This window comes from Camelina sativa, chromosome 12, assembly GCF_030686135.1.
Source record: "Camelina sativa cultivar CO46 ecotype springtype chromosome 12, ASM3068613v1".
Lineage (NCBI taxonomy): Eukaryota > Viridiplantae > Streptophyta > Magnoliopsida > Brassicales > Brassicaceae > Camelina > Camelina sativa.
This window is the reverse complement of record NC_141891.1, coordinates 19,630,772-19,641,620: the sequence shown is the minus strand read 5'-3', so window position 1 is coordinate 19,641,620 and position 10,849 is coordinate 19,630,772. Positions and strand designations below refer to the sequence as shown.

The 10,849-nt window shown below is 35.9% G+C and overlaps 1 non-coding gene across 1 annotated transcript; it reads left to right on the top strand.

Moving 5' to 3' along the window:
* Positions 1–519: 519 nt before the first annotated feature.
* Positions 520–626, top strand: LOC147930766 (small nucleolar RNA R71). The gene has a single exon (XR_015576705.1). It is a non-coding gene; the product is annotated as a small nucleolar RNA R71 (small nucleolar RNA).
* Positions 627–10,849: the final 10,223 nt, after the last annotated feature.

Below are 10,849 nucleotides of genomic sequence, written 5' to 3'. Positions count from 1 at the left end.
TGGAACACCTGCTGCTGTTGTTTGGGAATATAGTTTTGGAACCCTTGAGGCTGTTGAGGCTGTTGAGGAGGGTAGACTTGATCTTGTGGGTTAGCCACATTGGTGCTCCTATAAGATAGGTTGTTGTTCTTGAAACCACCTTGATTGTAGCCCTTGAATCCACCTTGGTTTTGCATATAGCAAAGCTCAGCAAACTCATTCTCCCCCTCTTGAACTAGAGCTTCTTCTTCACCAATGAAGTGAATGGATTTGGACTGGCTGAGGAGTATCTTGTCAAGTTTCTCATTGACCATCTTCAAATCCTTCTTATACTTGTCCTCTTGATCAGTTGAGGAACTCCTTATGGTCCTATCATAATCTTCATTATAATTGTCATCTGACTGAGCAAGATTCTCTACTAACTCCCAGCCTTCATCCACATGCTTGTTGAGGAAGTTTCCATTGGAGGCTGTGTCAAGAAGCATTCTGAACTTGGGAAGCACTCCTCTATACAATGTGCTCAACAATGACTCCATACTGAAACCATGATGAGGGCATTGAGTCTGGTAGCCCTTGAATCTCTCCCAAGCTTCACAAAAGCTCTCATTATTCCTTTGAGCAAATCCAGAGATCTCATTTCTCAATCTAGCAGTCCTAGCATTGGAGAAGAATTTGGCCAAGAAAGCCTTCTTACATTGGTCCCAAGTAGTGATAGCACCAGTGGGCAGAGTCTTCTCCCATAAATGAGCCTTGTCCCCAAGAGAGAAAGGGAACAACCTCAGCTTGAAACCATCTTCACTTACTCCATTGATCTTGGTAAGACCACAGATTCTGTCAAACTCATCAAGATGATCAAGTGGATCCTCCATAGGCAATCCATGAAACTTATTGGCCTGAATCATTGAGATCAATCCACTCTTGATCTCAAAGTTGTTGTTGGCAACAGTTGGTGGCACAATGCCAGCTCTTTGGTTGTGTGTGTTGGGTGCATCTCCAGCACCAATATGTCTTGGTCTCTGAACTTGATCCTGATGATCCATAGCTACTGGAACCTCTTGTTGTTGCTGAACAACCCTCTTCTTCTTGGATCCCAAACCCTTGTTCAACCTGTTGATATTGTCACTATGCCTTAGAAGATTGTCCTTTCCTTTGGACCTTGTGTGCATCAACGAACGCAAACGATTTTTCCCGAGCAAGCGACTGAGCACAGGCTCAAGTAGGAAGGTAGGGCGACTGGAAAAAGAGGCTTTCAGAGATCCGGGGTCTGGCTCGATCAAGTGCTCGATCACTACTCGGTCGAGTGGTGGTCGAGTGACTGGTCGAGTGGTACCTGAAATGGAACTTCAACCCCAAACACAAGATTCAAGTGCAGAAACTTCACAAATGTATAAAAGAACTTAATCTTAGACTAATATGGATCCTAAATGTCACAAAAACTAACTCAAACAGGCAACAGCGCCAAATTGAAACATGTATTTACTGTGTGTGGTGAATGATGGTGGATGTATGCAATGATGATATATGAATGGAATGATGGGTGTTTCAATTCCCCTTATGCAGTTGCAGTATAAGAGGTGTCAATCCAGTCTGAGTGCTTGTGAACAATCAAGATATGCATATGAATCTAAGTTAAGACAAATATGAAAGGATGTTTGTCACTAACAATCCTATGATGATAATGATAAAATGCAGAAAATAAACTACAAGAGCTAAGAACTAGATGCAAATAAAACAGAATGATTATGAACTAAGAATAGAAACAGAAACTGTAAACTCTAGATATGAACTAATGCAAGACAAGTAATGAACCAGATGCTAAGTAAATGCAATGGAAATTAAACAGGAATGAAACAGGAATGAAACAAGACAATCACAAATCATAAACAAGAGTTCTGGGGATGAAATCGAGCAGCACTCGACCGAGTGTAGGTCGAGTGAGTGGTCGAGCTAGACAAATCCGGGAAAACAGAGCAATGCAATAAAACAGAGTAAAGCAAACACAGATCAAACAGCAAGCAAATAACAAGATTGAGACTTTAAAATCAATAAACAAAGTAGGTTCCTGAGGATGGATTCATGGGATAAACTAATCATTGTGGTAATCTAACTTGATCAACAAATCTCAAGCAATGCTATGAGCTAACCTCTAGACATATTAATCCAAGACAAGTCTCTCCCACTCTCATGGTCAAGAGACAATCAAACCCATGCAATCCTAGACTTGCTCTCACAATGAAAAGAATCTACACAAGCAGGCATTAAGCAATACATCTCAAACCAAACAAGACCTCTAATCTCTTAGCAAGCCTAATGGTAAGCTCTAGATCTAGCCTTATCTATGCTTCTTAAACATTGGTATGATGCTAAAAAGCTTGAGATCAGATCCTACCCTCTCAGATATAGGATCAACATTAAGAACATCTAGCCTAGAAGAGATCTACAACAATCAAGCTTGATCAAATCAGATATACCACAAGATCAATCCATCCTAACCCATCCTCAAGATCCTAAGAAGACTACTCACAACAAGACATGATGAACAAAGTCAAAAACCCAGAAAATATTGAAACTTGCATGATTAGATAGATAAGATAAAGATCTACAACTTTAAAGAAGAAATCAAACTCAGATTCTCAATACTTAGAAAGTTATTCAACCAACAAGTATGAGGAAATTCTTCTTTTCTAAGTACAAAATCCAAAAAGAAAATAAAAAAAGGCAAAAGGAATAATATTCCTAAAAAGGTAAAAACTAGGTTTAGAATATCTGAAAAGCTGGACTAAAAAATCTAGATTGTTTGGTGGCTGCAGGTACAAGGCCTTATATAGGAAGGGGAGTGGAAGCCCTAAAATGGGAAAAGTCAAAGTGGTCCACGAATCGGTCAACTCGACCAGTGCTCGGTCGAGTGACAGGTCGAGCTGGCTTCTTCTGTGTAACTCCACTCGGTCGAGTCCATCTCCCACTCGGTCGAGTGCTTGGTCGAGCTGGGCTCCGGATCTTGGTTCTTCAGCCTTAACTCCCTTGTTTCCTCCTCATGATTGCTTCACATCTCTTCTCCATTGCTTCCATGCTCCTTAAGCTCCAAAATCACCTGTTTATGCATGAAAAGATGCAAATGCAATGCAACTACACTCTAATGCATGATTAGTCCTAAAGCTACACAATAATGGTGAAAATGGATAGAAAAAGATGCAAAAGATGTGAATAAACTAAGGGAAAACATGGTAAAATATATGAACATCATGGCCAAAGGTAAACTCTAATTGGATATGTTTGTGCAGTGGCCAAAGGTAAGTCCTTAATGCACAAGACACCATCACACCAGGGATCGAGTCTTGCTCCCTACGAATGTAGGGATTAGGCTAATGGATCGGCCTGTTGCGGCCTAATGGTTGACAAAAAAAAAAAATAGAACCGAACACAATGTAATTTGAGGTATTAATGATGCCCATTAAGATACAAAGAAGAAAGCTTGATCGGGGAGGGGGGAAGTCATCTTCAACACTGTGAAGATCATCGAGACATGCAAATCCATGTTAGCTCTGAAAAATATATTTATTTCGCCTCTTCCAGTTCTATGTAATTTTTGCCACATAGATAAATAACAACCGAGTATTTCACTGAAAAATTCATTATGATTGGAGAAAATATAAAGAATAAATCAATACCAATAGGCTACGTGTAACAATACAATCAAAGATTGTTTTAAAAGAAACAAAAAACAAATAATCATGCAGCAAAAGTACACTACTATAATTAATGTATATATAAGTACTAACATAAAAAAACAATAACTATTCAAAAAAACCGTAAGAGAAAATCAATTATAACTACTTGATTGTTTCACAACATCCATATTTTAGAAGTTGTACATTTTTTATTTTTATGTTTCACATGTTCTTGAAGAGTTTCAAATATGAAACACTATAAGAAAATGAAAAATAAAAGTCAGAAAATTTAAAACTCAAAATATTGATGCTGGGAAAAATTTTTGTGAATGAAAGAAACTAAAAACTTCGACTTCGACACATCTTATATAGTGATGAAAATTAATATATCTTTCCTAACACAATATATTTTATGATACTAACAAAAGCGATTTTGGTAGTTACTTTAGATTTGTTCATTTAGTTTTGGAATATAGATTTTAGAAAAAGGAATATTGTTTACCACAATATCTCCAAATATATAACCAAATTAAATTTTTATACATATATACAATTTTGAATTTAATTGCTCAATTTTTATAGAAACATTTTTAAATTATTTCTATAAACAAAATTAGATGATTTTGTATATTAGGTAATATTAAAATCAGAAATTATTGTTTCCGGATATATCTCAAAATATATAATCAAATTAAATATGTTTACATATATAAAATTTCGAATTTAATTGCCCAAATCAAATAGTTTACATAAATATCAGAATTATTATTTCCTTAAAATGATTAAACGACAAACTTATTTTTTTGAATTTTATTGCAGATGCTTGTTTCGATTCTGTTTGGATACGAGACTATGAAAAACAGCTCCGAACACTTAATAAATGATCCGAACATAATCAATCCGGCTCACAATAGAATCCCCACGTTTTTACCATGAAATTTACTTTAATATCCCTCTCCTATTGTATGCTTTGAAATATATTCAGAGTCATTTTATGTCATATATTCTTAAGTTTTATTTTGCCTTGTAAATAATGCTTCCCTTTTAATAGTATAGATTTGTCCTCTAATTTTTTTTTTTTTTTTTTTTGTGGCCTAAAGCGTCTGCTTTGCTCGCCTTATGGGTGGACCGGCACTACTGATAATTATATATTGGAATAGTGTGCTACCGTTGGGCAGGCGATATATTGGATGATCAATGAGATCACCATATATCAAAATTATGAACATTTAAAATTTAAGAATGATCTAGATGATCTATATTTATTTTGATATTGTGGATGTTATTAATCTACCATCGCACTTTTATAAAAACAAAATTTAAAATAATCGATAACTTCAGCCGAAATTTCAAAAGACAAAACAACTCACAAAATTTAATATCAACAACTAATTATTTAATTATCCACAACACACAAACATTAGTTCAAAGTTCAAACTAGCGCCAGAACGAAAATAGAATTTATAGATTTAAAAACTCTGGAACCTTGTATTTTGTTGAGAAATTGCAGGTTTTTTTTGTTACATAAGAGTTAATGTGAAATTATGTTTGATGGCATATTTATTTGTTGTTCGTTACAGATTTGTGTGTTAGTTGTATAACATGTATTGTTTTGATTACATATTTTTTTGGGCATCGAACCAAAAAAATGATATTGGAGAGCTCAAAGTTGTTATATAATATGAGAAAGAGATACAAGAGTTAAGAAACTTCAAAAACATGGTTGTTTGTGCTTTTATTCATGGTCGTGGTATATTATATCATTATTAGTTTATCACATAAGAATTATATTTGTGAGTTTATGTTGTAATTAGTTTTGTAATGGGCCACAAGAGGAATATGGACAATTAAGTAATTTAAGCACATACTATGTATTTTTTAGTTGGGCTTGTTTTGGTTTAATTCAAAGTAATTAGACTATAGGTAATAAAATAATAAATATGTTGTAATGTGTAACGAGGAAAGATACAAAAGTTTAGGAGAAACATGGTTAAGTTGCTAAATCTAAAATCGAATAAACATGCTCAAATATAAGTACAAAGTAATTAACGAAGTCTTAGGCATGTATATATACTACAACTAAACATTCTTTTTAGTGAAATAAATTGGGTTAGATCCACATCCTAAGATAGAGAACCTTAACCATACTACATTTACATTTACATATATATCAAAAGCTCATGACTTTGTACTATATTATTGTAAAAAAGTGTATGTTATTGCAGATTTATTATTATGTCAGAATTATTTGAATCGAAACATTGGAAGATAAGGTAAAGATTAGGTCAACTATCGATGAGTCAAACCTTTAAACATGTAATATCAAATAAGTCTGTTGCGTCTGTAAATAAGTCTAATACTAGGATTTTTGTGTCTATCCTAACAGGTTCAATTAACCTTTTATGTAGTTGTAGTAATTAAGATAGCAATCCAGTTGGGAACTTTGCTACCACTCAAGATGCAATCAAAGTATCACAAGTCAAGCCAAATGAAAGAGTGGGTTTATATCTAACAATCCTAGAAATGTTGAAACACAAAGCGAAAATGAACTACAAGATTAGAAACAAACATGCATAACAAGAAGCGAAAATGAATGAGTAAAAGCAGAAACAAGTCTAAGCATGAACTGAACAATAAGAACAGAAACGGTCTAAGGAATGCAAATAACAATCAGAAAGATAGAAGTCCTAAGGATGGGAGTAATTGATGTCGGCGGAGTCTCCTAGTCTACAGAGTGTTTAACATGCCACAAGCAAACTATCCCTAGACAATGAACATCACGACTTAGCTAATCCAATCTTTTGGCAGAAGCTACTCAGACTCAAACACTTCCAAACCTAGATCTCGCTAGAGAAACATGGTCACCTAGCTCTTGCTAGAGAAACATGGTCAAGCAGGCATGACGAACCAGTTCATTCATGTCAACAAACACCTTAGACAACTAATCTCTTAGGCTAGGTATGTAAGTCTCTGGCAATAGTTGGTCAGACATTTCATCAAACACCTTTTGGGTGTGGAAATGTCTAAGACCTAGTCCCAATTGATCAGAGAGAAACTAGTGTTTCTAACTCTAGTCCAGAAGGGAATCATACGAATCAAAACTTAAACACCCTTTATACTAAGATTCTCCACCTAATCTATCCATCCTCAAGAACTCTAACACTACTCAGATCCAGAAATCATCATCACCAAGAATACAAACCCAGAAAACATTGAATCAAGCATAATCAAATAGATAAAAATGAGATGAACAACTTTGTAGAAGAAATCAAATGCAAAAAACTAAATGAATTCTTGGATTACAAAAGTAGAAAACGTTTTAGGTGGCTAGATAAACCTTAAGCGAAAAAACGAGATATCTTGGGTAAATACTTAACAAAATGTATTTCTAGTAAAATATGGAAATCCCTAAAACATTAAACGACAAGATAGAGAGTCGGCTTTCTTCCTGACGTTTGCGGTCGAGTCGGTGCGCGTCGAGTGGGGTGACGTCAACTCGAGTTAGGTCGAGTGGAACGGGTCGAGTGGAGTGGCGTCGACTCGAGCTGCATGTTGGTGCTTCTTCCCGGGAGCGTCCAAGTCGCGTGTCTGGCGTGGTCGGTCAAGTGGCGTGCCGTGAGTCTTGGGAGTGGTGCTAAGGCTTCATTCGGCTCCTATATATCCAAAATACTCCAAAATGCACAATGCAACGCAGAATTTATGCAAAAAGAACTAACAATGATGCAAAATAATATGTTATCCTAGCTAAATGCAAAATAAATACATGCTAAATAGAGACAAAAAATAGACATATCAGTCTGCAACAAAAAATCTATGGTTAAAAGGTTTGAACAAGTCTGTAGGATTAAGTCTGTCACCACTAAAAAAGTTAGTTTAGTCAAAATTAAATCTGTGACCACTTAAATTAAACAAATCAGTTGTGACTAAAACTAAGTCTGTGATAAAAATAAGTCTAGTGTAACATTAAATAAACATGTGATCATTAAGAGTCAATCTAGCAATTATCTTTCTTAAAACCAACTCTGCAGCAACTTGTAGACTTATTATAAGTCTGTAGTAACTGTAAATCAATCAGTAGCTACTTAACATAAAAAATCTGTACATTAAGTTTGTAGTTAAAAAATAAATCTGTAGGACAAAACAAGTCTACAAAAACAAATTTGTCGTATAAAGAAAATCTGTGGAAACATCATAAAAGTCTGTAAAAAATGTTTGTGGTAGACAAAAAGTCTGCGACAGCCTCTAAATCTGCGACAACGTAATAACAAATCTGTAGAACAAAATTGTGGCAAAAGAAAAATCAGTAGAATAAATCTTTGATATAGATAAATCTGTAGAACAAATTTGTGACTATTAGGTAATAAAATCTAATCTGTCACAGATTTGTCTTACTGATTCATTAGAAATTTCACGAATTTCAGGTGTTTTTGTAAATAACAGCAACTTATGTCACACTGATATTAAAATTTAATGGCATTTTCGTAATAACATTTTTTCAACAAAGCTTATAAAGGGTATTATAGAAATTTTAAAATAACGAAAAACATTCTAGTTATTTTTAAAAGATATAGGTTACTCTAGTTATTAATTTCAATATATGAGACATTCTAGTTATTTTCCCTTAAATTAATATGTTTTTCCTTTGCTTTTTGTTTTATCTTGGACAAACATATTCAATGAAAGATTATAGTCACCAATTTACTGTATTTTTAGAATCATTTATTTCATTTATGACGTAAGTAAAAATTTAAAGTTCAACAATTTTGTCTAAAAATTATTTCATAACATATAGTTGAATACAATTTTGCATAAGTTTAAAAAGAATTCTTACTATAAAAAGTGGGCACAAAGTTTTCTAGATGATACCAAAATTTCAATTAGACCGATTTTGTCTGTAAATAGTAGGATTTAAACCACAGCATACCGCAAAATATATATATATTTTTTTTACAATCATAATTGAATTAATTTAACATGTTTAGTATTCTAATATCTTGGTGTTAACAAAATAATAGAATGGTTATTTATTTGTGTTATACCACTGAATTAATAATATTTTAAATTTATATTATTGTTGATTTAAACTTGTCTCATCTTTTTTTTTTCCAACCAAACTTTATTTAAAAAAATCCAAAATTGGTAGCTCAAACCTAAGAGAAAGTGTTTACAAAAGAAATTTATATGATTAATGATCTGGACGACCGAACGAGACAATCCTCCTTCATATTCGACAAGCATGAAATCTTGAATAGGGTAAAGAATAGAAATGAATCCTAGAGTAGGTGAAATTCATTTAGAAGATTAGAAAACACAGGCCAATTTTCAGAGATTTGGAACATCATGACTAGTTTTACAACTTGTCTCATCTTTTTTTTTTGGTAGAGGACAATGAGGCAAATGACCTCCTTGCTATTTATTCATAACGAAAAAGAAAAAACTACAAACGGATTTGACGCGGAAACGCAGTTCCGGCAACATCCTCCATTACAAGCGGCTCTAGCAAAGTCGAAGTCGTTACAAACCAATGAAAGCCTAAGGATAAAGAAAAAGCATAGTTGGCTAACCCATCATCTAGACGATTAGCTTCCTTATAGATGTGAGATATATGGACTATCCAGTCCCTTGAAATGAAGCCGTGGCACAGGCGTACCAGGAACGACAGGGGGTGCGAATCAGCAATCCCTGTGGTTAAGAATTCAACAACCATCTTCGAGTCAACTTCCAGCTCAAGCCTTGTCACTCGTTGTTCCCAAGCAATGTGTAGGCCGTAGTAAACTCCCCATAACTCTGCTAAGGGAGCAGAGCATATGCCAATGTTCAAGGCAAAACCGCCGCACCATTGCCCCATCGTATCACGCAGGACTCCTCCAGTTGTAGCTATCCCTGGGTTCCCATGTGACGCTCCATCAGTGTTCAACTTCACCCACCCATCCCGCGGTGGACTCCAACATAACATTTGCTCAACCGGATCACGCAAGTGGTTCCCTTCCTGTATGACCTTGTGCGCTGAAACCACCTCCTTTGCTAGTATTTTGACAAACTTCACTTTATCTCTGCACTTGCTCACTTCACTAAAAATATGCCCGCATCTCCACTTCCAAGCCCACCATACCACAACAGCGAACAAGGTTGACCATGAATACTCTGTCTCATCCTCTATTAGTCCCAAATTACCATAGAGCCAGACAAAGATCGTGCTTGTAAAGAATGCCTCTCTTCGCTGAACTGGTAAAAGCTTAATCCACAGTCCTGCAATAGCCGGACAATCTCGCAAAACGTGCATAATGGTCTCATATCCCTGGTTACATACCTGACAAACACTCGTATCACCCAAGTGTCGTCGAACTCTCTCCATATTTGTCATGATGACTTGATGGCTTACCAACCACAAAAAACTACGAACCCTCTCAGGAGCTCTAACTTGCTAGATTCTCCGATAAAAACTGGACATATTTGGGTTAGGATCCGTAGATCCTGTGAGTAAAGAGTGGGCAGCTTTAACCGTAAACTATCCATTCGAAGTGCCTCGCCAAGCAAGTCTGTCTCGCGCACCTGTGACATTATCAATAACCACCGTTGACAAAACCATTCGAGTCTCCAATGAAACATATGGAGCAAAAATATTCCAGTCCCACCCTTCACCATTCCGCCATACATCCTTCGCACATATCCCCTCGAAACCACTCGTAGGGGCCATTGTCACCTTCTCAATTAAAGGCTCATTCAGCACCCATTTATCTGTCCAAAAGCGAATGGTCCTACCATCCCCAATAACTACCATCCCCAATAACCCATCTGGTTCCGTTCACCACCACTTCTTTTAACCCGAGCACAATGCTTTTCCAAGTGGAGGAGCATGGTCTCTTGGCAGACAACCAACGCTGATCCTGAACTCCCCCAACCTTATATTTACAGCATACCACCCGCGCCCATAAATTCGTGTGATCATGAAGAACCCGCCAGCCAACTTTAGCTAATAGGGCTTTATTCATGTCTTGAGATTTCCTAATACCAAGTCCTCCCTTCTCCTTAGGCTGACATACTTTGTCCCAAGCGACGAGGTGCAGCTTTCGTTTCTCCGAAGTGGATCCACAGAGGAAAGATCGAGAGATCTTATCAAGCTCATTTAGCGTTGATTTTAGTAAACTTATAGTGCTCATTGTATTCACTGGGATAGAAGATAGAACAGACTTGGTCAAGGT